The sequence below is a fragment of the Camarhynchus parvulus genome, chromosome 18 (genome assembly GCF_901933205.1).
Source record: "Camarhynchus parvulus chromosome 18, STF_HiC, whole genome shotgun sequence".
NCBI classification, from domain to species: Eukaryota; Metazoa; Chordata; class Aves; order Passeriformes; family Thraupidae; genus Camarhynchus; species Camarhynchus parvulus.
In genome coordinates this window covers 5,530,235-5,554,393 of record NC_044588.1, presented here as the reverse complement: position 1 = coordinate 5,554,393, position 24,159 = coordinate 5,530,235, and the positions used below count along the sequence as shown (strand labels likewise).

Below are 24,159 nucleotides of genomic sequence, written 5' to 3'. Positions count from 1 at the left end.
TCAAATCAAAGCTTCTCTATAAATTCATAGGGAATGGGCACTGGGAGGAGCTGGTCGTGGAAAAGGACAAGGTTGGCACCTTGTCAGTGCCCGCGGCACACGGGGCACAGCCCCGGGGCTCATCCCACCCTGCCCCAGCCCCGCAGCTGCCCCCCGTCCTGCCCGGGACCCCTCGGGGCACAGACCCCGTGCCCCTGGTGCTGCAGGGCACCATGTCCTGCTCGGGACCCCTCGGGGCACAGACCCCGTGCCCCCAGCACTGCAGGGCATCCCCGTCCTGCCCCTCTGCACAGCGCTCACCCCGACACGCCGGGCACAGCAGAGCCCTTGGCCCCCTGCTCGCCCCCTCCAGTGACCCCACAACACTTTGGGGTCCCGCGCCCTGAGCTGCTGCGCTCGGGGGAAACCAGAGCCCCGCACGCTCCCGGCTCACCTCGCCCTGCCCTCCGCACATCCCGGCTCAGAGGAGCCCGGCCGGATCTGCTCTGCCAGTCCTGGGGCAGGGCCGGCATCCCACGGGACACTGCCACACACGGGACACTGCCACACACCCCACACGACACTGCCACACACAGGACACTGCCACACACGGGACACTGCCACACACAGGACACTGCCACACACCCCACACGACACTGCCACACACAGGACACTGCCACACATCCCACGGGACACTGCCACACACGGGACACTGCCACACACCCCACGGGACACTGCCACACACGGGACACTGCCACACACGGGACACTGCCACACACCGCCCAAAGCCATCCATGGGCGCTGCCTGGCCCTGGCTGCCCCTCAGCCCTTCTCCATCCCCGGAGAGCACAAAGCAATGGGGCACAGCCAGCTGCACCGTGGGTCATCAGAGATCCCAGCACAGGGCCCCGAAGCCAAAGGGCCATTCCCGTGTGAAAAAAGGCACAAATCTTGGACAGAGAACTTGGGCACAAAGTTCAGCGAGAGAAGAACGAAAGCGAGGAGCCTGGTGCACGGTGATGCCCAAGTGACAGCGCCCTCCGCAGCGGCCCCAGGGACGCTCCGGCAGCCGGAGCTGGCAGCGGCCCCGCTCCTCACCCCGGGCTGCCGGGCCCCCGCCTCCCTCGCAGCCGGGAGCTGCGCCGGAATGCAAATGATGCTCCAGGCGAGCGCCAAGAGCTCCTTGTTCCTTCCCCAATTTAGGACACCTCTCGGCGCTGCAGCCCGCACGGAGTTCGTAGGAGGCTGCAAGGGTGCCAGAGGAGCTGAGCCTGCCCAGGGTGACTCTTCGACAGCAAAGCTGCACCTTGCAGTGCAATTTTCCCTTCCCTTGGATCTGTTCCCTCAGGACCACAGTCCTGGATCGCAGCTCTGATAGAAACTTCACATGGCAGAGGCCTTTCCACCTGCTGCCCTCTGGGCACAACACGGACTCCGCGGTGCGTCCCCACACACCACGGCTGTGCTGCCACCGTGCCAGCTGCTCCTGGAGAGAGCTCAGGCCCTTCCCAAGGGAGAGCACAGGGAGGGAGCCCGGAACAGGGAGCCCGGAGCAGTGATCCCACTGCCGAGGAACAGCCAGGGACAAGGGCTGGAGGGGCGGCTCGACCGCGGAGCAGTGATCCCAGATCCCGGAGCAGTGATCCCGGAGCAATGATCCCAGAGCCCGGAGCAGTGATCCCGCGGAGACCGGCTGGAGGGGGGTCACCGAGCAGTGATCCCCGAGCAATGATCCCAGAGCCCGGAGCAGTGATCCCTGATCCTGGAGCTCAGAGCAGTGATCCCACTGCCGAGGAACAGCCAGGGACATGGGCTGGAGGCGCAGCCAGAGTCCGGATCAGCCTCCCTGCCGACACCACACACTTCCCGCAGCCACAGGAGCCAGGGATGGCAGTGCACACTGAATTCCCCGCAGCCCTCACGTTAGGGCTGTCGGGCTCTGGCTCCATCCCCCGGTTCACCCCAGCCCTGGCTCCCCGCCAGGCTCCCGCGGGCCGAGCAGGTTGTGGCACCGCTGCCGCTCCCACCCCAGCGTTACTCAGCAGCCGAGGGAACGGCTCAGAGCTACAAGGTCACTCAAAAACACCATCTGTCCACGCACTGCTCCTCGCCCTGGGGAGAGCAGCACAGAAAGGATTTCTATGCACTGAAGGCCACTGTGCCCCTCTCCATGCCCTGCTGCGTGCCAGCATCGCATGGTGCTCACTCATCCTTGGTCCACAAGGGGTGACCACAGCATCAATGCCCCCTGATGCCCCCACACCCTGCACACCACGAGGGCACCCAAGGGTTGTCAGGGAACCCTCCCAGAGTGCTCACCCAGGGTGAGGTGTTTGGTGCTGGGGAGAGACTGCCTGTGCTGCCAGAGCCACCTCTGCGACCCCGGGCTGGTGGCCTCTCCAGTACCATGGGGTGGGGGGCAATGGCGGGAGTGCAGCCCACCTTGCATGAGGGGAAAAAGGCACAGGAGCACCCCAGCATCCCCAGGAAGTGCAGCTGCAGGTCCCTCCCCCTGCACTGTTTCTGGGGAGCTGAACCCACTTGCATTTGGGCTCTGAAGTCACATTTGCCTCTGCTCGTGCTACTTCTCCCGCACCTAAAAGTGTCACAGCACGGCGCCGTCTCTGTCACAGCAGCTGTCCCCCACATGGCCCGTCCCAGACACTCCCGTGCTCACAGCCGGGCGCTTCCCCAGCCCCGTGGCTCGCCAGGATGGCACAGGGTGGGTGCACTGGGGACAGACCCACACCCAGCTGCAGCAGTAAATGAATACTTGATTTGGGCAAACCCAGCCCCAGGGAGGTGGAAGGCTGGGCCTAGGCTGCTGAGGGTGAAGGCTGAGTAGAAGCTTAGGTGGAGGTAGGACATAAAGAAAGTTACAGGGTGGGAGCTATAATTTATTGAGCTGAAATCAACCGTCTTAGTTAGACTAACTTTCTGTTATTCTGCTCATTCTAATCCGCATTGAATTCATTCGCATACTAGTCCTAAGGTAAGGAGGAGGATAAGTGAGGAGGCTCAGGTCAGTCCCTCCCCAGCACCTGGCTGTGCCCCTCATCCATCTCAGCGGCTGCTTCCTCCATCCCAGCTCTGCGGGGCCCCGGCTGCAGCGCTGACGGCAGAGGCGGGCACTGCCCCCAGGGCTGCCCAGGAGGAGTCCCCTGCACCCACTGGGACCCTGCCACGCTGGCCCCACGGCCCGCAGTGACCCCGCTTGTGCCAGATCCCCTCCATACGGGAGCAGCCAGCGGAGCTGCCAGCTCCCAGCTCCAGCGCTTGCCGCTACATCTGGAAACTCTTCTCACCCTTAATTGTTCCTAATGCCTTAACACGCGGAGTGACTAATCAGACACTAATTGGGCGGCGTTAGCAGGCAGCGGAGCCGGAGCGCCGGCAGTGCCCTCCTGCGCTGCCATGGCCACAGATCCCTCCGGACTCCAGCGCCTTTCCCTGCTCAGCCTCTCCCCGCGGGGTGCAGAACCCGCCCCAGCAGCGGGGAGAGCCACGAGAGGCCGATTTCAGCTCTACCAAACGGTGCCCGTGCCCCGGGGGCCAGGGCAGCGAGGGCACGAGGTACCCCCCAGCAGGGACGCCCCACACACCGTCACCCCCCGAGCAGGAAGGCACCGGGACACCCCAGTCTGCCCCCTCTGACTGCTCTGGCAGGCACTGGGCACACACTGGCACCGCTGGGATGGGCACTGCCCACGCTGAGCCAGGGCGAGGAGACAAGTGATGAACGGCCACGGGGACGCACCTGCTCCGGGTGATTTACGGCTGGTGGGGAGGCAGGGCAGAGCACAGCTGCATTTGGGACCCCCCCGTGCCCCCGGCCCGTTTCTGGGGCTGCCCCGTCTCCCTGGGAGCTCCGCCGGGGCTGCCAGCCCTGCCCGCACATCTGCCGGCAGCGCTGCGCTCGCCAGAGCTGCTCAACAGCAGGAAAGAGGCACAAATCTTGTTACACACTGGCTAAGCCTCCCTGGGCATGTTTTCTATAAATCTCCTGGAATTTATTATATGATAACTAGCCTGGAAAAGCTAAATTAAATCCACAGCCAAGAAACTGACTTTCAAGTGTGACCTAATTTAGTTGCTGGAAAGGGAGGGGAGGGAGGGAGGGGGGATCCCGGTGCCAGCCGTTCCCGGTTTGACCTCCCGGTGCAGCCGCACTCCCCCCGTCCTCCCCTCCGCCGTGACTTTGGGGACGGAGCTGCTCAGCCTTTCATGTCTGAGCGGATCTCACACTCCCACTCGCTGGAACAAAAGCGCCTCAAGGGCTCCCCTGTCAGATGTTTTCCATTGCTCATCTCCAAGCCTTCCTTGAAGGAGTGCTCTCCTCCCGGGGGTGCTCGGGCAGGCCCGGGGATGATGGGGAGGGTTCCTGCAGGGGCGCTGCTCTGGCTCCAGGCTGCTCCCCGCCGGCCCAGTGAGCCCCAAGCTCAGCACCAGCACCCACACACCCCATGGTCGGCGGCCCCGAGCCTCACACAGGGCCCAGCCAGGCTCCAGGAGAGGAGGAGGAAAGCAGCAGGGAGCAAAGCTGTGCAAGGAAGAGGCTTGGTGGCCTGAGCTCCAATGGTTGTGGGCCAGGCGCTGGCAGCAATGGCTGTACAGACCCCACAGCCAAGGCACGGCCCTCCCGATGCAGGGGCACGACTGCACTATGGCCAGGGTGACAACCTGTCTGCCATCCCCTGAAAAGCAGCGCAGTCCCAGCCCCAGTGCAGCACAAGGTCCTGGAGAAACTCCCAGCACTCCCACTTCAGCCAGGATGCTCACAACAGCTGGATCCAGAGTGATGTGGGGCTGGACAGGACCACACAGCCCTTCCCCTCAAACTGCCCATCCATGGGACTTGCCCAAAACTGCCCACCCACGGGGCTGGCAGGGCCATGCAGCCCTTCACCCCAGAGTGCCCACCTGTGGGGCGGCTGGCTTGGGGCTGGGCGGGCACAGGAGGTGGAGCAGGGTGTGGGCAGGACACGGGCAGGGCGAGGTGGGCACAGCAGGACCCGCTGCTCCGGCAGACCCGGGGGTGGCTCGGGGCTGGCACACGGACGCGTGCTGTTGTTCTGGAACGGAGTGCACTGGCACAGCGGCATGTGGGAAGCTTGCATAATAGTGCCAGCCCACACTACGCCTGCTCCTTCCCAGCATGATCAGCCCCTTGCTTTCATGAGCAATAACATCCACCCAAAGTTTTCTAAAGACAAAAAAAAAAAGAGCTTCAAGGTGATGCACAGAGCTCAGCTGCCTTTGCTGCCTCTGAACTGCTTAATGCAGCTGGGCAATCCATCTGCACGGCCACTCTAATCCCACAGTCTGGACAACCTGCACCCCAGCAAGGGGCGAGGAGCCTCAAGCTCCCATTTCGTGACTCCTGAGCAGGCACCTGGGGCTGGGGCAGAGCGGAGGAGCCAGTGTGCAGTGAGCAGCACGGAGAGGGGGGCACACACAGCCCCCACACGGGCAGCCCTGCTGGTGCTGCACGGCCCCACGGGCACTCCTCCTGCCAGGCACTCCCCTTGGCACTGCCAGCTGGGACAAGAGCAGCCCCAACTCTGGGGGCCCCCAGCACAGCAGCCGGTGGAGAGGAAGACAAATTCCGTGGCAGAACAGCCGCAGGCAGAGCCCAGTCCCTGGGCTCCATGGCTGCCACAGCGTGGCCACGACTCCCTGAGCACTGCTGAGCCTGTGGGTGCTCGCAGCGCTGGGAGCAAACAGGGAAAACGCCTGGTCTGGAGGAGAGAGCCCCACTGCCCGCAGAGTTTTACATTTTTACTCCTCCTCAAGCTGCTGTGAGCTCCCAGAGCAGCCTGGTGTCAGCAGAGGGGGGTTCCAGTCCGTGTAACGTGGACTGACGTTGGTGCGGGCTCAGCCCCGAGCGCAGGAGCTGCACGCAGCCCTGAGGGCAGGCTGCAGCACGGGAGCTGGGTCTCGGCGGGTCCAGCCGGGCTGGGACGTGCAGGGCTGTGTGTGGGCACACAGCCCTCCCATCGGGGCACCACCAGGGTCCTGCACGCTCCAGGACCTCCACACTGCTGCAGCCAGCAGGAGGGACACGGCTGGCACTGATCGAAGCGTCCCAGAGCCCCCCAGGCCACATCCCACGAGGATCAGAGCAGACGTGGCTTGTCCCAGCAGCGTTCCCCTTTGCCAGGTCAGCACACAAGGGTCTGGGCACACAGGATCTGTACCCAGGGCTGGTGCAAAGTCCCTGGTGGGCTGACTGTGAGCTGCTGCCCCAGGCACAGCCATGGGAAGCAGCATCTTCCTCCTCAACCAAAAACTATCTCCATGCCCTCCCCTACCAGCTCTGCTGGGTGGAAACGACATACCTGAAGGCCAAGAGCAGGCGCCTCGGGTGCGGTGGCAGGTGGGAGCTCACGCTCGTGTTCGCCCCTCCACGCCGTCAGGAAGAGCTGTCAGGGTCTCACAGCAGCAGCTTCTCAGCCTGAAAGAGAGGGGGAGAGGCTCCAGTCCCGTCCCTGTGTGGGCACCGGGGGAGGACGCGGCGGAGCTCGGAGCGCCACGGCCCCGGGGATCGCACTGCTTGGCCCCCTCCTTCAACAGCACAATGATCTCACAGCTGGGAGCAGCTCTGGAGCAGCCCCTGACATGGGCAGAGGCAGGACCTGCCCAGTGGCAAAGCCCCTGAGGAGGGGGAAGCGTGTTCAGCCCAGGGAACAGGACCTGCACACAGCAGGTCCCAGCTTACGGCCCCCAGAGGGACATGTCCCACTCTCTGCACTGACAGAAAATGCTGAGGCTGGTCCTGCCTCCCTGAGAGCACCAGCCCCAGCCTCTGACGAGTGCATGGGATGGAGGCAAGGAAAGGCAAAGACTTCTTCCTAAAGGAATAAAGTCCCCAACCCACCTGTTCCCCCAAAGGAGGAAGGGGGAGGCCACCAGCAGCTCCAGTTTGATTTTCCCCGACCCAGGTTGAACAGGAGATAATTTAACAGCTTGTCCCCCACTGTAATGGGACTGGTTCCCTGCTCCCCCGGGCAGCCCATCCATCAGAGCAGGGAGCAGTGACATCCCCTGGCACCCCAGGCAGGCAGCCCCCCCGGTGCCGTGAGTTACAGCACCTGCACCGTGAGCTGGGATGGGCTCAGAGCACCGGCTCCACACTGGGAACTGAGATTTATCCCCTCGGCGGAACAGGGGCAGAAGCTGGGAGATAAGTCACAGCAGAGCTGCAGGAGTGGCGCTCAAGGTCCTCCAAGGTTGGCTCACTAAAAACCCAGGAGAAGAGGAAGACAAGACCTGCCCGCTGGTGTGGCTGCAAATCCCCTCCTGACGCTGAACCAGCCATGGCCAAGAGGGAGGTGGGAAGGGAGCTGGGCCCCCAGGCTGGCTCTGCAGCAATCCCTGGGGCACGCTGCTGCCAGGGCTTGTGAAGGCACCAAACACCCTCCCTGCACGTTCCAATAACCCCAGCAGACAGGGATGGGCTGGGGAAGCCACCAAACACCTTCCCTGCACGTTCCAATAACCCCAGACAGGGATGGGCTTCCCAGCAGTAAAAACCCAGCAGTAAAAATCCAGCCAGTAAAAATCCAAGAGGCAGCCTAGAGAGGCGCTTGGATGCTGGCCCCAGGAGCAGACTGGAGGCCCCCACTCTGGGGCTGGCACCTGCACTCACCCAGCACACCGAGCATGCTGCTGGGAGTGGTGTGAGCTCCCAGTGGGCACCGCCACTGGTTTGGGGACAGAGCACAGAGAACCCACAGAGACACAGTGAACATCGCAGGCACTCCCCAGACTCGCTGGAATTCCCCTCCTGCTTCATTAGTCCTGCTCATTAGGCTCTGCTCCTGATCAGCAGGCACAGCCAGAGCTCAGCAGCGTCGCTCCCCAGCCCTTCCCTCCCAGCCCCTTTAATGCTGGTCTGTCACAGCCGGTCCCCTAAGCCCCCTGGGTGTCCCCTTCCACAGGCTCTGCCACCAGCCCCTCTTCCCTCCCTGCTGTGGTTTGTCAGTGACCAGAACCACGCTGGAGCTGGGGGCTCAGGGGGGACTCACACTGTGGGGTTTGCCCCCCACTGAACCCCTCCAATCATGGTCAGCAAGTGCAGGACGAGACAAACACTGGGAAAACCCAACTGCATCGCTGAAACAAACTGAACACAGCAGGATCTCATCAGCACTTTCAATTTTCAAAAGCAAAGCCACGTGAGTGCAGGACAGGGGCTGGCACGTTCCCCACCAGTGTTGGGGGCCCAGCAGCATCCCTCACCATCAGCAGCATCCCCGGCACCGGGAAGTGCTCCTTCCCCAGGAGGGATGGAGAGTGAATTGCAGATCCCTGCGGGACATCTCCCCCAGGAGCCGCCGGGATTTACTGCACACTAAACCACAGCGATTAGATCAACAAGCCAACCCCTGCAAGGCTGAGAGGTTTTATCAAAGCCAGCAGCACCTCAGGGAGGAGATGGGAAGATGATGCAGCTGCCCACAGCATCTGCAATCCCTGGGCCAGCCTGGCGGCTGCTGCAGGGGACAGGACCAAGGCTGTGCTGCTCATTTTCAGGAGGCTGAGCCTCTGCTGCTGCCTCCAGGTCCTGGCCCCAGCCCGGTGCCTCCTGTCAGACCCCACCGGGGCATGGGGTGCCACAGAAATGCCCCTCAGCAGGTGGGGCTGGCGGCAGCAGGGGTTTGGGGGCAGGGGTTTGGGGGGCAGCAGGGGTTTGGGGGCCAGCAGGAACTTGGGGGACAGCGGGAGCCCGCAGTGCTTTTCCCTGGATTGCAGAGGAGCAGGAGAGGAATTTTCTTTCAGCAGCAAACTGGCTGAAGCAGCACTCGGCACCTGAGCAGCCCCAGCCCCTGCTCCAGCCCGACCTGCAGCTATTGCCCGGTCCTCTGCGCCACAGGCGGTGTCTGTGCAGCAGCACACGGCGCTCACTAACAGGATTTTGATGCTAAACAGAAGATGTTTTTTTTCCCCGGGTCTCACGTCACACCTGGAGGTATCCATGGCCATGGAGGTGACACTGAGGAAGGCTAAAGAGTTCCGACTCCTGCGCTGAGGGAGCAGCTTCTCCTCCAGCTGCCAAACAGCAGGATAACAGTGACCCAGCACTGCCTGCCCTCGTGTGCCCCCATCCCAGCACTGCCCCGGGGAGGGGAGGGCAGAGCACGCCCCCACTGCCACAGCCCCACTGCCCCCTGGCTGCACTGACCCTCTCCTCGCCAGCTCCTGTGGGAGGGAGCAGAGCCCCTTGCTGCTGGGGCTGCGCTAAGGAAGCCTGCATCCCATGGGCACCATCTGCTCCCAGTGCCCCCAGTGCCCCAGGGGTGTGCTGGGGGAGCCTGAAACCCACAGGCATCACCTGCAGCCCACGGGCATCACCTGCAGCCCACGGGCATCACCCACTCCCGTGGGCATCACCCACTCCCGTGGGCACCAGCCGCTGCCAGCACTCCCCCAGCCCCAGGCACTGCTGCCAGCATAATCCCGTGCCACAGGGACCACCCACACGCCACAGCAGCACCAGCAGCAGCACAGAGACAGGCTTGGGTGGCAGAGCCACGCTCGCAGCTGCCTCAGGGAAGGGGAGGAAGGCTCGTCACCCCCCTGCCACCCTCCTCCCCACAGGAGCAGGAGGAAGGTCCCACTCACCCCCACCGCTGGAGCTGGGGACGTGTCTGCCTGCCACAGACAGAACCAGAGCGATGGGAGCCACCCCTGCGGGTGTGGGTGACATCTCACCCGTGGGAACACTGCTGGTGTGGTGGCAGGGCTGGCACCGGGGCTGGTACCAAGGCAGCAGGGCTGGCACCGGGGCTGGTACCAGGGCGGTAGGGCTGGCACTGCTCCCATGGCACAGCCCAGGTGGCAAAGGGCACCAGCAGAAGAACCACAGGCTGGCATGGTGGGAGAGGCTGGCCAAGGCCAAGATCAGCGAGTCACAGCCAGGCCCTGGCACGCTGTGCCAGGCTGAGCACACCCGGGCCAAGAGGTGGAGGGGGATTGGGGGGTGCACACTGAGCATGGGATCCCATACTGACCATGGGGTCCAGTTACTGACCACGGGGTGCACACTGACCGCAGGGTTCTATTACTGACCACGGGGTGCACACTGACCACAGGGTTCTATTACTGACCACGGGGTGCACACTGACCACAGGGTTCTATTACTGACCACGGGGTGCACACTGCCCACGGGGTCCCTGCCCACTGCAGCGAGCAGCTCTGGCCGTGGCAGCAGTGGTGCCCAGCCCCGCTCTGGCTGCCCCAAGGAGCACTGGCACTGCAGTGAGGGAACAGAGCGCTGTGCAGGCCAGCACAGCCCCAGGGCAGCTGTGCCAGCCCGGCACACGGGGGCTGTGCCCACGGCAGGGCAGTGCCAGCAGGACAGGGTGCCAGCGGCCGGGCAGCCCTGGCTGTGGCCGTGGATGCCAGCAGCTGGCTGCAGTCTGTTTTCCTGCACAAGTGCATTAAGCATTCCACACGGCACTTTTGCTGTAAATCACTTCCTATTCAGGCTCACTGCTGAGGGTCTCTGAAGGTCGATTTTCCATGGTTATGACAACAAAAACTAAAATTGGGTCAAACCTGAAAGGTATTATCTTTCTCCAAGCTGCTAAATGCACAATAGTAATGAGGTTGGTTAAGCAGTTCACCCCCAGCCTGCATTATTTGCTCTGAAGATGTATTAACCAGTTAAATGAGCGTGATAAGGCAGCCCTGCACATCCCTCCCACCAGCCACACGGAAGATCTGAGGTTCTGGGTCTCCACGTCCCCGTTAACAACCGAGACCGTGGCCCCACGACAAAGGCGGCCGTGGCACGCAGCTCCGGGCCAGGCTCTGCCCAGCCGGACCCACGGGAACACAAAGGCAGCTTTAAAGGCATCCAGCAGCTCAGAGCCGCTGGAAAAAATAATTATCCTTCCTCCTCCCCTCTCTCTTTCTTCTTCTCAACACTCTCCCTCCTCCGAGCTCCTGATGAAAGAGCGAACCCAACGCCCGCCCCATCAAAGGCGCCTTGGCAGCATCCCTGCAGCAGGATGGGGATTAGCCCTGGCAAACACATGCAGCTGACCTGGCACTGCCAGCACCCGGCACGGGACCAGGGGCGTGAGGAAAACCCAGCCAAGCACCCCGTAAGCACTGGAGTCACTTCACAGCAGCCCCAGAGACGCTGTGTGCCCACAGCAGAGCTCTCCATGCAGACCTGCTGGCAGGTGGGCCTGTGGGGCTGCAGGACCAGTTGTGGGACACCAGCGATATTTGTTTTTATGGGATTTCTGCTGTTTTTCCTAAAACAAACACCCATTAACGTAAATATAACTGATGTAAACAAGCATGACCCTAAAATCCATGTGCAGCTGTATGGAACAGGGAAAAGAGAGGGAGGGAGGTTGGTTGGGAGAGAGGGAGGGGAAACACTTTAATTAATCTCTAAAATGAATGAGATGGGAAAACTCCAACTGCAGGGGAAGCATCTGGTGCTGCTGCAGGAAGGGGCTGTGCTCTGCTGTGGAACTCTGGAGCCTTTGGCTCCCACAGCGGGCACTCCACGGCACCAGGCATGGCTGGGAGAGCCACAGCATGCCCAGAGCACCCAGGGAGGGCAGCCTGCCCTGTGTCAGTGCCATGTGCCAGAGCCAGGAGCTGGGAACATCCCCTGGAGAGTGCTGCAGCTCCCAGCTCCATCCCCAGCCGAGGAGGAGCATGCCCAGGATCCCCAGGAGCAGCCTGTCCCAACAGGGGATGGGGACAGGGCAGGGGATTCGCCCCCTGCAGGAGGGACCGTGCCACCAGCCAGGGAGCACACGGGGGAAAGCTCAGAGTGCCTCTCACGGTGATCCAGCTGGGGCTTTGCCAGGAGCAAGCTGCTGCATGGAGAAATGCCAGCACTCTCTAGCACAGAAGGATGGATGAAGATCCCAAGGTGGGATCTGTGCTGGCACCTCTGGGACCAGCGCTCTGGCCTGCAGGAGCCACCTCCTGTGACCAAAACATGGCTGTGAACAGGACCTGAGGGCCAAGGGGAGAGAGAGACCACAGAGCAGATCCAAGGAGCTCCTGGGGGTCAACCAGAGCAAGAGCAGATTCACAGCTGAAGGGGGCAGCGGTGGATCCAGACTGGGCTCTTCCACAAGCAGCTCCCTGGCTGCCCCAGCAGAGCTCAGCCACACTCACACCCTGCCCCAGGCCAGGTCCTGAGGGATCGTCCTTCATCCCAACCTGGAGACCAAACACACAACGTGGTGCTCTTGGAGAAACACCCACCAGCAGCACAGCTCCTCCCCAGGGCAGCGCTGGTCAGGAGTGATGGTAAAACCATCCATCACCAGCTGTGGTGCCCAGCTCTGCCCTGGCACGGTCCCTTGTCCCCTCACCTGGGGGCAGCCCTCGTGCTGCCGAGGCTCCTCAGTGTGGGAGGCTCTGGGATGGCAGGAGGGACGATGGCTCCCCCAGGACTCACCCAAGCCCTGAGCTGGCCCACGCAGGGCTCTGCCAGCCCTCCCGGGCACAGCTCCCAGCACACGTCCTTCCCAACTCTGCCAGTGATGGCAGGGAGCTGGAAACGCCAGGGAAAGCATTCCTTATGTCAGAAAGGCAGAGCATCCAAAGATGGCACCAGCCCAGTGCCCGGTGAGACCTCCCCAGATTTACAGCCAGCACAGCTGAGGAGACACAGGAGCTTTGGTGAGCCCGGTTAGAGCCCCATGGGAAAGGGACAGCAGGGCCTGAGTGACCTGAGAGCTCCAGCTCTCCGTCGGGAAAACAAAAGTGACACAGGAGAGGAGCCTGGCAGCCCCAGGGACTGCGGGGAGGGGCTGCCAAGGGACAGGGCCAACAGGACACACCGGGCCAGCCCAGCCTGCCCAGGGAGCGGGGACAGGCAGCTGCTGGGACAGCAGAGCACCGCAGCACCCTGCGCTGCCTGCGGCACGGATCCAGCCTCCCCCTCCTCCTCCTCCAGGGCCTCTTCCTCTCCTTCCCCTCTTTGTCATTCCTCTCAGCTCACGCCTCTTCTCTGCTCTCCTTCAGCTGCTCGCAGCAATAATCCAGGGCACTGCCGCCCCAGCAGATTGCTCAGCGCCGCTCCCCGCTGCTGACCGGGGTTTTAATGACTCCCGCGGCCGTGCCGGGGCCGGTCCCCACCTCCGCCGGCTGCCGGGTTCTCCCCAACACCCCTCCTCCCAAAACCGCCCGCAGCATCGGCAGCGAGAGGCGAGGAGCGCCCGCCACCCGCAGCTCCGTGGGGCTCAGCAGCCCCTCCGAGCGGCCGCAGGACTCTCTGGGCAGCCCCCCAGGGCCCCCCGGGCCAGGCGAGTGCAGCCAAGGGCACCAGTGCAGCAGCCGGAGGGGCTGCAGGCTGCCAGCACTGCCTCGGGGACGGGAGGGACAGCGAAGGGTCAGTGTCCCTCAGACAATGCTGCTCAGAGCCTGGCACGGGGCTCTGCAGAGACAGGGACAGCACAGGGACCAGGCAGGGACTGGACGGGAACTGGGGCTCTGCCTGCAGGATCCACAGAGCCCCCCAGGCAGCAGCTCCAGCACCCTGCCAGGGTCTCCTCCCCAGAGGGGACAATGGGTGTGACAGGGACAGCCGCTGCTGCTCAGGGGACCCTGAAATCCAGGCAGTGAATTGCTGAGCCCCTCTCCCAGAGCAGAGGTGCCCAGGCAGGACAGACATACACACATCTGGGACCAGGGGACAGGCCAGCAGCGGGACCCCAGCCAGCCCTGTCACAGGGCCCTGTCCGGATCCCGTAGCCAGCTCTGGGCTCCCCAGGGCAGATGGGACCAGCACACAGGAGGGAACCTTGCAGAAACTCAGGGCGATGCTCAGAGCCTGCAGCACAGGACAGAGACACCGGGGCGAGGGATGCTCAGCCCACAGGAGGAGAGGCTCAGGGGCACTGGGGGGGTTGTGGGGAAATCAGGGCCAAGGCAGGGAGCGGGGAGGGCAGTGGAGCTCCAGCTGCATTATCCTGTTTCCCAACAAATCCATCCATCCATCCAATCCATCCATCCATCCATCCATCCATCCATCCATCCATCCATCCATCCATCCATCCATCCATCCATCCATCCACATCAGCAAAGCAATTTTAGAGGCAAGCAGCAGCCGCCACAGAACCACAAATCAGAGGCAGTGCCAAGTGCCAGCAACCACGGCCTGCCTGCCCCTGTCCCTGCCTGGCACGGCCCCAGCCCCTGTCCCAGCTCCACGCTCAGTGAGGGGAGCAGCAGTGACCCGGGGGGTGCCCCAGGACCCCCAGCCCTCAGCACCACTCGCTGCCAGGCTGCAGGTCCCTGGGTCCCGTCCTTTAATTAACATTCCACATGTAAAGTTGGGATTGTAATTACTGCGACTGATTAACGGGCCGAAGGTAGCCGGTCTCCGAGGGAGCAGATCAGCCGCGGCTCCGGGCGCTGCCGCTCCCACCTCGGCGCATCCCGAGCAGGGCCCGCTGCCCCCGGCCGTGATTAACGGGGACGGCCCCGGTGCATCCCGAGCAGGGCCCGCTGCCCCCGGCCGTGATTAACGGGGACGGCCCCGGTGCATCCCGAGCAGGGCCCGCTGCCCCCGGCCGTGATTAACGGGACGGCCCCGGTGCATCCCGAGCAGGGCCCGTGATTAACGGGCGGCCCCGGCTGCTGCTCCTCCCTGCCCTGCTGGGGCACCGCGGACCCGCTCCCAGCAGCCCCGGGCTGGCACAGAGGAGGGTGCTGGATGTGAGAAGGGATTCCCAGAGCCTCCTCTCCCCGCTGTCCACGCAGGGCACAGAGGATACCATTCCACACGCCAAGGTCCCTGGCAGGGAGAGCAGCTCACCACTCAGACCTACCCTCCCTGGGTGTGAAAGCACAGGGAACGTCCCTCATGCCCAGCTGGGCTCTGCTCTGCCCACCAGCCACGGTCCTGGGGTGTGACAGGACCCTCCAAGCCACGGCTTCATCAGGCAGGGAAGGCAATCAGCTGTAATTAACGGCGGCTGCGGGCAAAGTGCGGCACGGGGACCTTTCTTCCTTCTTTTCCCCAAGACTGCAAAATAAATTATCCTGCAAAGTTAGCAGAGGCTGAGCTATGGAAACAATTAAACAAAAATTAAATCTAATTCATTTATACTCGGAGCACAAAGTGGATAATGTGGGGGTTTTCTTTGCTCTCCTCTCTTTGCCTTGGTGTTACAGAGGACTATTATGGGAAATTAATCACGGGGAAAAGCAATGAACGTGATCTATCGCTCTTTAAAAGTGCACTGTAGTGATTATATAAAAATCTATTAGAGAGGCCAGGAAATAGCAGAGTGACACCATTTAAAAGGAAAAGGGAGACCGGGCTGGTGGCAAAGGGATCGATTTCTTAACTGACGGATCCGCAGCAGAGGGAGCGGGAGGGGGTCGGGCCGCGGGGTGGCCGCGGGGCTGTGCATGCCCAAAAACCCGTCACAGGTCCCGCTGCAGGCAGGGCCGGCCCGGGGGGATCCCACCGAGCACAGCCCCAGGGATGGCCGCGGCATGCCCCGCACCCTCGGGGGCACTGCCCCAGCTGAGGGTGCCCAGCGAAGTGACCCCAGCCCGGCAGGGATGGCAGAGCAGAGCCCCCTGCCCGGCAGGGATGGCAGAGCAGAGCCCCCTGCCCAGCAGGGATGGCAGAGCAGAGCCCCTGCCCGGCAGGGATGGCAGAGCAGAGCCCCCTGCCCAGCAGGGATGGCAGAGCAGAGCCCCTGCCCGGCAGGGATGGCAGAGCAGAGCCCCCGCCCAGCAAAGTGACCCCAGCCCGGCAGGGATGGCAGAGCAGAGCCCCTTGCCCAGCAGGGATGGCAGAGCAGAGCCCCTGCCCGGCAGGGATGGCAGAGCAGCCCGCAGGGGTGGCAGAGCAGGCCCTGCCCGGCAGGGATGGCAGAGCAGAGCCCCTGCCCGGCAGGGATGGCAGAGCAGAGCCCCTGCCCGGCAGGGATGGCAGAGCAGAGCCCCCTGCCCGGCAGGGATGGCAGAGCAGAGCCCCCTGCCCGGCAGGGATGGCAGAGCAGAGCCCCTGCCCGCAGGGATGGCAGAGCAGAGCCCCTGCCCCGCAGGGATGGCAGAGCAGAGCCCCTGCCCGGCAGGGATGGCAGAGCAGAGCCCCTGCCCGGCAGGGATGGCAGAGCAGAGCCCCTGCCCGGCAGGGATGGCAGAGCAGAGCCCCTGCCCGGCAGGGATGGCAGAGCAGAGCCCCCGCCCGGCAGGGATGGCAGAGCAGAGCCCCCTGCCCGGCAGGGATGGCAGAGCAGAGCCCCTGCCCCGCAGGGATGGCAGAGCAGAGCCCCTGCCCGGCCCCTGGCACACGCTCGGCCCTTTAGCAGCGGTGATAAAACCTTCACCCAGGCACGTTCCACCATAAATCCCAGCGGCAGCGGGGCCGGCCCCGGGCCAGCCTGACGCTTTAACGACACCATCAATCCCCGAGGAGCCCGGGGAGGGCCGGGGGGACACCCGAGCTGCGGCCGGGCAGGGGCTGAGCCCCCCCGACCCTTCGGGGCTGCGGCAGATCGGCCACTGCCCACTCAGCTCCGGGTGCGCACTCCCAGCCCAGCGATCCCGCACCTCTGGGCTCGCCCACGGCCACCGCACACACCCGGTGCCATCACCCCATGGCTGCACCTACAAACTGCCCCAGCCCCGCATCGGCACAGGGAAGGAAACGCCTTTACGGGGATTTAATGGCAGCTTCTCCTCCCCACCAGGTGTGTGGAAGGCAAACGCACCGCACTCCCTCCACTGCATCGTTTAAGCGATTTCGGGGAAAAAAAGAGTGGAAAAAAACCCCCTTTGATCTCAGCAGCCCGCTTGTTTAGCCCATGCAGGGATTTAATTGAGAAGGGATGTCCTTGAATAAACGCAGAGATGTCCTCACTCCCCAGGAAGGCTGCCGCGAGTCGAACAATCCCCTGAACGAGGTTTTCCGCTCATCCAGGAACATTCTGGGACAGCACAGCCCCGGGGCCGCTGCCGCATGTGGCCCATCCATCACGGGAATGGCACGGTGGGCAGGCTGCCGCGGCACAAGGACGGCTGTGGGGCCCCAGGGAGAGGAGCTCCGGGGCTGGGGACTCCACTGTGCCCCAAACCCTGCGCAGGGGGAGGCGGAGCAGCCCTGCACCGGCGGGATGGGGAGCACGGCTGCCCTGGCACAGCAGAGGGGCTGCAGGAGGGACGCGGTGCCCCAACAGAAGGCAGGGGCAGCCGGTGCCCAGGAGCTGGCACACACACCCGGGGTGCCAGCCCGGCCCTGGCAATGCCTTCCCTTGCTGCCAGGCTGGGCAGGAGCGGAGGGGCCGCAGCTGAGAGCCTGCCACCAGCGGCACAGCGGGCAGTTCCTGCTCATTTCCTCCCGGCCCGGGCCCTGCCAGTGCCCAGCACACCCCGGCATCGCTGCCCCTCCTCTGCCAGCTCCCTCCGGCCCAGCCCGGCTCCCTGCCAGCGCAAATCCTCCTGCCGAGGACGGGAACCAGCCCTGGGCATGCCCCTGTGCCACACACCTCAGCCCTGGGCATGCCCCTGTGCCACACACCTCAGCCTGGGCATGCCCTGGTGCCACACACCTCAGCCTGGGCATGCCCCGGTGCCACACACCTCAGCCTGGGCATGCCCTGGTGCCACACACCTCAGTCCTGGGCATGCCCCGTGCCACACACCTCAGCCTGGGCATGCCCTGGTGCCACACACCTCAGCCTGGGCATGCCCCTGTGCCACACACCTCAGTCCTGGGGATGCCCCTGTGCCACACACCTCAGCCCTGGGCATGCCCCCCTGTGCCACACACCCAGCCTGGGGCCCCGGCACACCAGCCTGGAGCCCCGGCCACCCACCTGGCCCTGGACCCCACCTACCTGGGCCCACACACCCCTGGCCCCAAACACTGGGCGGCAACACCACTGCCCCGCACACACCTATGATCCGTGCACACACCAGTGGAGAACACTAGGGCGGAACACCCCCGGGGGCCAAACTTCACACACCTCAGCTGGGGGCTCTGTGCACACCCACCTGCCGCACACACCGTCTGACACCGCCAGGGAGCCAGAAGGGGCAGTGACGGCCCGGAGGGGCTCCTCAGTGCTGCACCCACAGATTTGGGTCTGTGCATCTGTGCCCCTGCCCCAGCCGGTGTCAGGCGCCCATCATCCTCCTCCTCCTCCTCCTCCTCCCCGGCGCAGCCGCGGGGGTGCTTTGCCGCAAGGCTCCCTCGCCGGGAAGCGCCGCGCTATTTTAATCCGGCATCTCCCACCAGCCCAGCGAGGCTGGCTGCGAGTGCAGCCCCGGGAGAGCCTTCGCCCCCGCACCCCGCACCGCTCGGCATGGAGGAACACCCCGAGGCTGCGCGCATCGCAGGGAGGCAGGAGTGGGCTGCAGGGCCCTGAAAGCCAGGGAGGAAGCTGCTTTTAGCCTGGAAGAGAATTCACGGCGATAAGGGAGAGGACATGGGAATTCCCAGCTCATTAAAGCGCTGGCATCTGTCAGCTCCCGGGAACAGCATCTCCTCTTCTCCTCATCCATTTCAGTTCTTGTCCTCCCCCTGCCCGGGGGACTTGTGCTCGGCTCTGCCATCGCCCCAGCACCGTCCCACTGCTGTGCCACCAGCCGTGCCACCAGCGTGTGCCAGGGCAGAGCCACAGGGACGCCGGGCGCCTGCAGGGCCGGTGCTGGGTGCCCACACCGTGCCCGGCCGCAGCTGTGCTGGAGCAGCAGGAGAGCTCTCAGCCCCTGGGCTCGCTCGCTGGCTGCGGTGGCTAAAGGCGAGCTGATTAAAGCAATTAGGATTTTAAATAGTAACACCAGAGTGGCTCATCAGCGCTGAAGAGGCAGTCAACTGACAGGCTGAGGAGCCTATTTAGGGATCCTGCTCGGCTGAGGATGCTCAGCGGGGCCCCAGGGCTCCCTCGCAGAGAGGGTGCCGGCACAGGGGTGCCCCGGGCACCCCAGAACCCCCCAGGGACACAGAGCAGCCCTGTCAGCGAGTGCCAAAAGGGACAGCCCTGCACACGCAGCCAGCTCTGTCCCCTGCCCTGCGGCCACGGGGACACCGAGGAGCACCTGGCACTGCCAAGGAGCACCAGAAGTGCCAAGGAGCACCAGAAGTGCCAAGAAGTGCCCGCTGCCCACCGCTCCCTTTCCTTAAGAGTGTTTATTTTCTGTAATAAAGGCTCGGGAAGGGGAATGAGGAAGGAATTTCGCAGCGTTTGCCAGGAGGCGCTGCCGTGCAGCAGCAGCCCCACAGCAGCAGATAAAGCGCCTGTGCAGCAGCTGAAGCCCCACACACACGTTTTGCCTGCTTGGGATCAAGGGCCGAGATGCTGGAGATTAAGGCAGCCTGGTGGGAAATCCATCTGGTTTGGTGGATGCGGATCTCCAGCCACAAAGGAGCCTGGACTCAGATGCAAGAGCAGCACAAACAGCCTTGAAACGCTCCCTGCCCTTCCCTCTGCTCATTCTCTACACCTGCGTTTGCTCCTGGCTGTGCTGCCCGATGCCAGGGTGCCCAAGGGTGCAGTGCCAGCCTGGGCACCACTGGGACCCAAGGGACAACAGGGGACAGCTGCAAGGAGCTCCCCAGTGCTGTCCCCACGGGCCCTGCAGCCCTCCCTGCTGCTTCCAGCCCTCCATCCTCGCTCCTGCAGCTGCATTCCAGCGGGATGGATGGCGAGAGCTCCACAGCCCCAGGCTGGATCCCCTCACCCTCGGGGGGGAAAGGGGAAAACAAAGGGTGGGAATGGGAGCGAAGGGCAGGGGCAGAGAGGGGATAGGAGCAGGGGCAGGGCAGGAGCTGCAGCCCAGCACAAGCCCCTTGCTGACTTTCTTGCGAGCTCCGAGATGCCGTGGGAGGGAACTGGCACAGGCACATTCCGTTTATTTATAGGCATTTCTGTGGCACTCCATTAAACGCTGTGGTGGAGATATTGCAGAGTGAGGAGTATTTAGAGCCGTTTAACACCTCTTAGTCGGCAAAAGCCCATCTAATTCCTGCAGCGAGCTGGGAGAGCGCACACAGCAAGGGCAGGAGCAGGGAAGATGCCCTCTCAGCCCTGGGAAAGAGACCTTGTGGTCCTTGGTGCACTGGTGGCAGTGCACCCATGAGCTCCATGCGATGCCTCCAGGTCAGGGGCCGTGTTCTGCAGCAGGACACACACCACACCCTGCCCAGCTCCCACGGAGCTGCCCCTCCCCAGTCACTGCAGGGTGCTGGTGGCACCATTGCACAGGGTGCTGGCCAGCCCTGGCACCCACAGGCCCTGCCTGTGCCAGCCCCGGCACCCCCAAGTCCTGCTGAAGGACGGGGCCTGCCCTAGGGAGGGCACAGGAGTCCCTGAAGGTCAGGAGGAGCTCAGTCCCAGCCTTCCCTGGGTCTCTAACTGCTCTGCAGAACCCCCCTGTGCCCTGTCAGGGTGCTGAGGGGCTGAGCGGGTGAACCTCCAGATCCCAGGAGAGCCGTCGGGGGGAGAGGGAGTTCAAAGGAAAGGCTGCCAAGTGCACACCAAGGTGAGCTCTAATTGCACAGCTGCAAATCCACTGCTGGCCCTGTCGCCCTTGGATGGCTTTGTCCCCTGCTCCCCTCTGCTGCAGAGCTTGGCCTGCCCATCCCCAGGCAGGGCACAAGCCTCGGCAGCACCCGGGGCACTGGAGCCACATGGCAAATGGCCAATGGACCAAGGCTGAAACACGGGAGATCCCCCAGCCCTGGGCGATGCCACTGAAGCCCTGCCAGCTGCTGGGGAAGCACATTCCGGGCTCTCCCAGGGCACTGCCCCAGCGCCCCAGCGCCCGGACAGGAGCTGCCCTTTGCTCTGCCCACTGAGGGACCCAGAGCCACCCTGGGGAGCTGGGAGCAGCCAGGGGCAGGGGCTGTGGGTGCCAGGCTGGCCCTGCCAGCTGCTCCCTCACCCCCAGCCCGTGTCGTTTGCAAATGGATGCAATTAAGTCGGTGCTTCGGCCGCCCGTAATTGCTGTTTCCTCAGCCTGGCAGCACGACCCCGGCAGCCCCCATTATACTAATCACTGTCACACGAACACAATCGCAGCACACATAAAAACCTGGTGTGCTCTGCGCTGAAATACAGCCCTGCCCAAGGCTGGGCCGTGCCATAAATCTGCTCAGCACTTAACACTGCCGGCTAAATGGCCCCGCTTAATTATAGCTCCATAAACAGGACTTTATGGCAGTATCAGTGCCGTCCAAAATCAATCCTGCTGATGGACAAAGGGATGGACTCGTGCCCTGCTGCCCCGAGGCTGGGCCACCCCTGCTCCTCCATCCCAGCTCGGGAATCTCCATCCCAGCTCGGGCAATCTCCATCCCAGATACAGGAATCTGCATCCCAGCCCCGGGAATCTCCATCCCGTGCCCATCTCTGGTCCGTGCTCCATGCAGCCTTGGTCTGGCACTGCCACAGAGCCACAGCCAGGGCATTAGCATGGCAGCCCACACTGCTCTTTGTCAATTCTGCTTCAGTATTTGAGCTCTAACCAGCCTCAAATTGAATCAGGGCAAAATCATCAGTATAAAAGTGCCCGCACCAGCCCTTCTATTCCAGCACTGGGAAAAAAAAAAGTTCTACATCTCATAATGGCCTTCTACCCCATAATGAACAGGAAAAATAAATTAGATTCCCAGCTAAGGGTATATTTATACAATTTCATTATGTGCCCATGAGCAAGTCTGGTTTTCACCAAGATAAAAATGAGCTCTCAGCAATGCTCGTGCTAAATAAATGGAGTGATTTAACAGCTTAACAAGGAGTGCGACAGAGGGGCTGCAGAACCGTGGCAAAAACGGAAAATAAAAATAAAAATATCCAAATGCTTGTGTTTCCTGCACTGCACTGGCACAGCCGGGTCAGACCCACCCAGGAGGGAGGAGACAGCAGCACTGGGACTGGGGGAGCACCCCAGGCTCTGAGCACTCGTATCCCACCCAAATGAAGCAGTTGGGAGCAACTCCTGACTGCTTCAGCTTCTGGGGCTCAGTGTCCAAGTGATCCTCATGAGCCAAAACCAAAATGCCAGTCCCTCTCCTCACTGGCAGCCCCTGGGTGCAGCTCACCCTCACTCTGCCACAGCAGCCCTGGGATGCCAGGGCCACCAGTGCCAGCTGCCTGCAGGAGCAGGGAAGATTCTTGTGGCAGCGTCGGGGCTGGGAAGGGATATTTGCAGCCTGGAAGTCGTTCCCAGACTCTGAAAGCATGGCTCCTCTCCCAGCGCTGCTGGGATATTCCCAATTCCTCCCTCCCTCCCCGCCAGTGGAAGGGAGCTCCTGTTTCCCAGCTCCCTTCCCCTGCCCCACCTGCAGCCCCTCTGCTGCTGGGGCTGCAGCACGTGTTCCCCACCCAGCAACGTCTCTCACAGACCCAGCAGGGATCTGGCCAGAGTTTGGAAGAGCTCCTCACCCTCCCGAGGTTATCTGCTCCCAGGGAAGGCCCCTCCATCCCACCTCCCAAACAGAGCCCCTCAGCTCTCCCCAGGCCCCGCATCCATCTGGGCTCTGCACCGTGTGCCTTCTCCAGCACAGCCAGGCTGATCCCAGATCCATAACCCACACTTGGACAGCTCAGCCAGTTAATGGCAGAGCTGCCAGCAGCAAATCTGTCCCCTCCGCATCAGCAGCAAAGCCAGAGTGAAGCAGTTGCCTTTTTTTCCCCTCTCCTTTCTGAATGAATGGCGAGGCCACACGGTCCATCGGCGGGATCTGGAGACCAGGAGCCAGCTCCAAGGCAGAGCTGCTGGCCTGGCTGCCTGTCACAGCTCTCCTGCCACAAGGTGACATTTCCACATTCCCCCTGCATCCTCCGTGCCCCGGGGAGCCGCTGGATTGATGCTCCGCCGGGGCTTGGAAATCTGTGCGGGAGTTACGAGCCTGACTCGTACCGGGACTTCCCTCCCGTGCCACAGACATTAATCACGGCTGCAAACGCGAGCAGGGGCCGCGCTCAGCGGGCCCAAAGCGTGGTACAGCTGGAGCGGGGCCGAGCCGAGCCGAGCGGGGCCGAGCCGAGCCGAGCGCTGCCGGCTCCCTGTGCTGCTGCCCACGGAGCCCGCACCTCCAGCGCTGCGGAAAACAGATGCATTGTACAAATGGAACACAAATGCATCGTGCAAAGGGCTGGTTCCGAGTGCCTCCTGCCTGCGCCGCCTCCTCCCGGGGGGAATTCCGGGGCAGCACCAGCTCCGCTCCAGCCCGGAGGAGCTCGGCCCCCACGGGCACAGCCTGGTTACAGCCCATCGGTCCTTAAACACCTGGTTAAACGCAGCAAGGACCTGCACCGAGGATCCATCCCTCTCTCTGCGGGATCCATCCCAGCCGAGGTGCCCCTGCCTGCTGGGAAGCTGCAGCTGGAGAGCACCGAGCCCCGCAGTGCCCACCCTGCCTGGCCCCAGGGCACCCACCTGAGACCCGAACCCGCTCTTGCCCTGAGCTGAGCCAAGCTCTCCCCAGCCAAACCAGCCCTCCCAGCAGCTGCCTGCCCGAGGAGAGATGGAGATCCCCGTTCCCAAGGGGACAGGGACCATCCCCGTGATTCTCTGTTCTGGCTGCTCTGGAATTCCTCCTTTCTGCCCCTCTAACACACAAAACAACCAGATCATTTTCACCACACCACTTTCCCAGCCCCAAGCAGAGCTGTTTCCCAGGCTGCCGGAATCCTTTACAACCCCCAGAGGATCAGCAAACGATTTTTCACTCTTCCCTTTGGTTTGGAGAGAAAAAGGATCTCGGCTCAATCACAATTAGAGCGAACTGCAGGCAGGGAAAGCTGCGGCTCCAGTGTGTGACAGGAATGATCTAATCAGGCACCGGGTCAGATGGCCAAAAAACAAACCCCTGCAGAGATGATAACGGCTCACTCCTGCCCGAGCTGAGCTGGCTGAGGCACAGGGAGGGGGTGATGGAGATCACACAGCAGCACAGCACGGTGCTGCAAACCACAGGTGAGGGCCTCTGACTGCGCCTGGCCTTCCTCCTGGGAGGAGGAGGAGGAGGACTCCCACATGTCCCCGATGAGGCTGGCAAACCCCCTCCCCAGCTGGCAGGGTGGGTCTGTGCCAGCTCCCCGGGATGGAGGAGCAGGGGCAGCTCCTGGAGGACACCCCATCTCTCTCCAGCTCCCAGCCCCAGGGGCCGCAGTGCCACTGGAGGGTCCCACTGCAGCACTGGCACCAGAAGGGAAAAAGAATTTG

At 63.1% G+C, this 24,159-nt stretch overlaps 1 protein-coding gene across 14 annotated transcripts in view; it reads right to left on the bottom strand.

Moving 5' to 3' along the window:
- Positions 1-24,159, bottom strand: part of RBFOX3 (RNA binding fox-1 homolog 3) — a 139,198-nt gene that overhangs the window by 66,366 nt on the left and 48,673 nt on the right. For all 14 annotated transcript variants that reach the window (XM_030961909.1, XM_030961917.1, XM_030961919.1 and 11 more), the window contains one exon: positions 6,318-6,433. The gene's annotated coding sequence lies outside the window, so the exon portion shown is untranslated. The remainder of the gene's footprint in view (positions 1-6,317; positions 6,434-24,159) is intronic.